This window comes from Fukomys damarensis, unplaced genomic scaffold, assembly GCF_012274545.1.
Source record: "Fukomys damarensis isolate Sample0158 unplaced genomic scaffold, DMR_v1.0_HiC HiC_scaffold_6, whole genome shotgun sequence".
NCBI classification, from domain to species: domain Eukaryota; kingdom Metazoa; phylum Chordata; class Mammalia; order Rodentia; family Bathyergidae; genus Fukomys; species Fukomys damarensis.
This window is the reverse complement of record NW_022900918.1, coordinates 36,673,481-36,680,710: the sequence shown is the minus strand read 5'-3', so window position 1 is coordinate 36,680,710 and position 7,230 is coordinate 36,673,481.

The window sequence follows — 7,230 nt, the reverse complement described above, 5'->3', positions numbered from 1 at the left end:
TAGTATTTATATTATATATATATAAATTACTTCATCATAAAAATAAACCAACCTTTCAGCATTGAACACTGATATTTTGTACTGTGTTCTTATATATATTATCCTACTTACTTATTTCAGGGTGAAATATTTTCTTAAATCTGAAGCTCCGCATTTGTAGTCAGCTCTCCGCTACTTTGATAAAATACCTGAGATGGCCAACTTAAGGAAAATCTGATTTTTGGCTTGCCATTTGACATGCTCCTGTCCACAGTCAGCTGCCCCACTTTTTGGACCTGTGCCAGGAGAGCGTGTTATCATGGATGCTCTTGGGAGAGTAAAGCCACTGATCCTGTGGCCAGAAAGGAAAACAGCAGAAGAGGAGGCAGCTGGGGTTGTAGATCAAGGTCACATCTCAATCATACCCTCAATGACCGAAGGACCCACTTCCTAAAGACTATAACACTTCCCCAAAGTGTTACATTGCGGCCAACTTCAGCATTGCTTTGGGGTCATGCAAGAGCTAAACTATAGCATGAAAAAATAGCACACACTAAGATAAAGTGGGTTTAAAGCACATAGCAAAATTATGTGCGGAAGTATTATTGTTAATAGAAATACAAGCATGAGTCACTCACTGACCAGATACCACCTGAGATCCATAAAGTTGGCTGATTTTTGTCCCTGTTTGGACAAGACTGAGTCCTCTTATGGATCACTCATACAGCACATCGGGATGCAACAAGGCAACACCATAAACGTGGGAGGTGAGGTCACTGCTGGTGTGGTGTGTGTACTGCCTTACAGAAAACATTTTTGATAAGCAGAAAGAGTACCCTGTAGCACAGTGGTAAAAGTGTCCTAGAGTAGGGCTTGGATATAGCTGACTTACACAGCACTTGCCTTGCACACACAGACCCGGGATTTGAAGACAAAAAAAAAAAAAAAATGGGTAGTAGGCACTTAATTAAGCTCTTAGCAAAGCTTATTAATATTTTGGGGCATCATTCGCTGTACAGAGAGGCATGTGCTGTCCTTTGTTATATCGGGCAGCTCCATAGGAACATTTACAACCTGCTCCACCACAAACATAAAAATTAAAATGTGACCTGATATTCTGCCAGCTGTCTTGTCCCCAGGCAATAGGGATTTCAAACTGAATTATTTTTAACTGATACATAGCATCCAAAAATTATAAATATTAATTTGCTACTGTCTGAGTCACTCTCCTGGCTGTTAGAACAAACTATCCTGTGCCCACAACTGAAAGGAAGACAGCTTTATCCTGGCTCAGGTTTTTTAGAGGATTCGGTCCATGGTTGGTTGATTGCAAGGGACAAACAGTGTGGAGGAAGAAAGTTGTTCATGGCAGCCAGGAAGCAGAGCCATAAGGGAGCAGCCAAGAGAGACATCCGTCCTTGTAGGTCGTGACCCTGGTGAGCTGCCTACTTGGGTCAGGTCCTTCCTCCAAACACCACACGTAGCTGTAAACTCCTTAGTAAAGGTGTAGTGTACCTGGGGTGCAATCAGCTTTCAAAAGCCCCAGCTTAGAATACAGGAGCCCTTTGGAGGATACCCATGACAGAGCTAAACCATAACAGACACCATGCGATATTTAGATATACAGTGCAGTGTCTAAATAATGTTATTTGTGTTTATGTCCTCGACATCTAACATTTCTTTATGGTGAAAGCATCGAAAGTTTTTTCTTCTAACTTTGAGAGATATACAGTGTATATTGCTATCTATAATCACCTTCCTGTGCAATAGCTTCCCAGAACTTCTTGCTAGTAGGGAGCTTCAATTCTGTACCCATCGATGAATGCTCTGCTTTCCTCCTGCCTCCTGTCACCAGCCACTATTTTCCTCTCAACTTATGCACAATCTCCTGGTTCAGCTTCTCTTGTGAGCAAGATAAGACATGTGTGTAGTAGCTTCCTGGTTGCGGAGACACAATACTGTACATCCAAGACATACATACAGGAGGAGTTTTAATTTGGTTAACAGACTCAAAGGACTCAGGAGCCAGGCAGCAATCTCCGGGGACAGAACCGTCATGGTGGAAGGAGGTGCTAGGAAGCAGAGCAGGGTAACAGCACCAGACAAGCAGGGCTGGGGACCAGCTCAGTACCTCACACCACACACCCTTGACCCACCTGGACATACCCAGAAGCATGCTCCACCAAGCCTTTAGGCAACTCCCATATTAATCAAATAGACACAGTCAAGTTTAACTGTCAGGTGGTTCTTGCCTTTTCTTGACTGGCTTTCACTCAACATACTAATCTTCACTCCCGTCTATGTTGCAGATAACACAACTCCCACCTTTTAATGCACAGCATTATTTGTGCATATGTAGTATATTTCCCTTGTCCACTCAGCAACTTGGGTTGTTTCTATATCTTAGCTATTGCGAAGAATGCTGCAATAAATATGAAAGTGACAGTGCATCTGATATTACTGTCTGAGTCACTCTCCTGGTTGTTAGAACAAAATATCCAATGCCCACAACTGGAGGGAAGACGGCTTTATCCAGGCTCAGGTGTTTTAGATGATTCAGACCATGGTCAGCTGATTTAACTGCGGTACACGGTGATCTCCTTTGCTCGTATACCCCAGCTCTCTAGGCTGGATCAGGTCATAGTTTTATGTGTAAAGTTTTGAGGCATTTCCATACTGTTTTCCATAAGGCCTGGTCTAGCGTACATACCAGACAGCCTGTTCAGGGATTCACCTTTCTTTGCATCCTTGCCAGTGCTTGCTATCTTTCATCTTGCAAATAGTCATTCCTACTGGAGCGAGGTTTTGATTTTTGTCTGCTTGATGATAAAAGATGGTGCACATTTTTACACATACCTGTTCCCCACTTATATGTTTTCTCATGTATGATATAATCTTACGGGGACACTGCTGTAATGCAAGAGTTATTGGCTGAAAGAACATTATGTGATACACAGTGATGTTCTTTGTGAACATCTTCTCATTCCATTAACTTTCAACTCTTCTAGTTATTTCATCAACTGATTTCTGGAATTTTTTGCAGAATGATTTGTTGTGGACGATTCAAAGGTTTTATGCAAGGATGCTGATCAAGGCGCCATGTTTAATTATGATGTACTAGACGCAATATAATAAGCAACAATATGACTCACATTAGGGACAACCATCGGCTAAAATAATAGGCAGCAAATTAGAAGAATTAGAATACTTAGTGCAATTGAAAAAGTCCACACTTCAATTTTCAGTAAAACTATATATAATTAGTAATTTGTTCCATTTTTCAAATTAGGGTGCATTTGTGTTTGAAAAGAAGGAGTGAAATAAATGTAACAAATTGCAGGAAGTACTACTACTAGTTTGTTATTTGATTAGGTGTTATTGTTACTTTCCGAAAAAGTGTTCTGGGTATTCTTCGGTGGTATTTGCGGAAATACCATTTCTTAATATAAAGTACAAAAATGTTTTGCAAATAGGAAATTATATTAAGTAAATGAGCTGTATTTTGAAAGCTGCCCATATTAAGGAAGCGTTAAAGAAACCTGTGTCTAATCAGAGGCCATCTTATGAGCAGCAGCACTCGAGATATGACCAGTGAGAGAGCGGAAATCCGGAGACACCACACTACATAGTTTTAAGACAGAAGTAGCAGTGGACTGACTGAACTTTATACAATCCATGCTATTTTAGGACTGAGTAAACTGTATACAATGTGTGATTTCTTAGAGGCGACCAAGACAAAATGAAGAGGATGGAGTTGGGTAAACACTGGTCAAGAGTAAGGAGGAAAAGAAAGGAAGAAGAGTGTGGTTTAATAGCATAAAAGCGCTATACACACAGACATGGAAACAGTCCATGTCCAGATGGCTTCTAAAATACAGTAAAAGTAAGGATTTGACTCATCCAGCAAAGCTTTACATATGATGGCTCTTTTTTTTTTTTGCAAGGCAGCCCACTGAACCGCTGAGCTAAATCCCCAGCACCTATGGTGGGTCTTTGATCTGCTAAATGAAATGGAGTTTTCATATATACTGCAGGCCCACACACATCCTGGTTTTGTTGTTTTGACTGTATTAGACAGAATTGCACACACCGTGTAAGAAAGGTGGGTGACTGCTAATGTTCAGTTGTTTGAGGAGTTTGAAGATAATGAATTGAAAATTTGCTTCTGGTGCCCTGCTGGGGCTGTTTGACAATTGCCAATCCTCTGATGGCACCATGTCCATCCTTATCTTACTGGATTTTAATGATCTCTTCATTTATTGTTTTTGATGTATAAACAGACCGATGTTTAGTTGTATTCAGAATTCCAGACCCTGGCAGAGTGCTTCCTATAATTTTAAATGAGATAAATAGAGTAGTCACAAAATGTTACAGAATGTCAAGGCTGAAAAGCCATCTGTGTAGAAGATAATTATAAGTAAAAATTTAACCCATAATAATGTTATTTAACTTTAGTAGAAGAAAGACACTGGAAATAAAACCCTCTGGTCAGAAAAAAAATACCTGTGTAGAAGTGGAATATTTTTTATTTGACAATAGTTTATTTCAATAATCTTTGATATGAAATAAATAATCTTTATTTAGAGTTAGCAGAAAAGCTGCACAGAATGGTGCACTCCTGTAATCCCAGCACTGGGGAGGCTGAGGCAGGAGGATAGCAGAAGTTTGAGGCCAGCCTGGACTACATAGTGAGTTCAAAACAAAACTAGATTGTATAGCAAGACCTAGTCTCAAAAAAATTTAAAAAAAAATAAATCACTACATAAATAAGTAAAAATAAAGTTACTGGAAAATGAAATTGTTATATTTATCAACATGAGATAACCATAATATTGCAGATAAAGTATCATTTATGTGTACATACCATACATATAATTTGAAACTTTTACTCATCAAAATGAATATCAAATTATATCCATTAGCTCCTGCAGTGCCTTAAAATAAATAGATCTTTAGCCAAGCATGGTGTCGCACACCTGTAATCCCAGAGCTCAGGAGGCTGAGGCAGGAGGATCGCTGTGAGTTCGAGACCAGCCTGGGCTACATAGTGAACTCCAGGTCAGTCTCAACTACATAGTGAGACCCTGTTCCAAAAAAACAAAAGTAAAATAAAAAATAAATAAATAGATCTAAAATCTATATACCCTACAGTATGTGTAGTACAGGCAGTACCATATTAATGACTTTAAAATTTAAGCACTTAGAATTATTTATCAATTATAGTTACATGACTATCAAGAAATTTGTTATTTTCACAGCCCCAGCACAGAACTATTGGACTTTTACTAGTCTTGATTTATTTGAAAAATAGGACAGAAAAAGAAATAGAACCCTAAAAATACCAAGTTTTAAGACAGATTCCAGCTACATGCGATACAGTACAATAGACATGTGAGCACATGTATACAATACAATTGAAAAATGAGCAAGTACGTCTCCAAAATGAATTTTAAATTTGTTAATCCATATATCATATAAATATAAAACTTAAAAATGTTTTCAAATGTTTTTTCATATTTTACTATTTGGCTTTGTAAATTACTAATGCACCTCTGATTTTCACTCAGGTGTGTCGGCACTGTACAGGCTGAGCAGTATTGATTAGCTTCTGACCATGACCAAAGACAGAGCTTGTGAATAAACGAGAACCATGCCATCACCTGCAAGATGAACAATTTCTCATTTTTTAAAATTAATAAGAAAATCAGAGCAATAGAATTGACTTTGCCTTCTCATCTAATGAGTCTTGGCATTGCAAATTATTACATTTCCCACACTGACACATCTTTGATATTAGCTTCATTATATTTATAACACTTCTCATAATTAAATGATGTCATTTCCCTGCTTTGGAATCTCTGCTGTACCTATTGCGCATCCTCACCATTTCAAGAATCAAGCCTACCATGTCTGTGTTATACACAGTGACCTTCACCGTCTACGGCTTCCTTCTCTCTGGACTCTAGGCCTCCTCGCTTACTGGCAGCAGCTGGACCCCAAGCACACACCACTGCCCTGTGTCTATCTCTAATTTTACCTTTCCACGTTCAGGGGATATGGTACAGAGGGCACAGCCCAGCTGTGTGACGTTATCACTGCTCACCTACAGTGAAGACAGTGCAGATTCCGTCTTTCCTACAAAACTTAGTGTGTTTTTCTCTTCTCACTCATCACAGCCTTCTATATTAGAAAATTTATATACATGTTTATAGGCTTCATCATTTCTGCACCCCTTAAATCTGCAAGACGTACACAGTAAATCAGCCTGAGGGAATCAAGTCATCAACAGCTGTCAACACTGGACTTATTGAAAAGACCAAAGGGCTCACTGAGGATTTGTTGCTACTTAATAGATTTACATTGTTTTAATCATTAAATTTATTGGCACATTAGAGATATACATAATGAAGATATTCATCATAGGAAGTTTGTACCTGTAGATGAAACATATTAATTTCGGTTTTCCCCATTCCCAGACCCCTGCTTCAACTCCTCTTCCCCACGTAACTTACAAAAGTTTTGTTTTCATGTTTTCCCTTCCATTCCCCCTTTTTCTTGTCCCTTGCTCCTCTTCCCAAGTTCCCCTTCCCATTGAAAATTCTCTTCCTATTTTATAACATCTAGTATAAATTTTGATCCTTATTTACACTTTCAGTTTCTCAAACCAGAGAAACAATGTGATATTTACAGGTGTGTCTGATTTATTTCACTTCAAATTATGGTCTTAAAATGAATCTATTTACCTAGAAATGGCTCAAGTTTTTCCTTCTTTCTGGTTGATTAGTACTCCATTGTATATTTAAAACACACACACACACGCGCGCGCGCGCATGCTTGCGCACATGCACACATCTTCTTTATCCATTTGGCTAAACTTTGGATGTTTCCAAAATTTAGCCATTATGAATTGTGCTGTTATAAACATGGTATGTATGTATCCCTGTGGCATGATGGTTTTAACTCTGTGGGAAACTACCAAGAAAAGAAATAGCTACATTAAATGGATCCTCTAGTTTTAGTTTTTTGAGGAACCACGCCATTGATTTCCACAGTGCTTGTACCAGTCTATACACCCCGCCATCAGTGGAGAAGGGTTCCTTTCTTTGTTAGTGGTTGATTTCATAATAATGGCCATTTTTTTTCAGGAATGAAGTATAATCTCAGGGTTGTTTTAATTTGCATCTCTTGAATGACCTATGAGGGTGAACATTTTTTCATATATTTATTTGCCATTTGTACTTTTTCATCTGA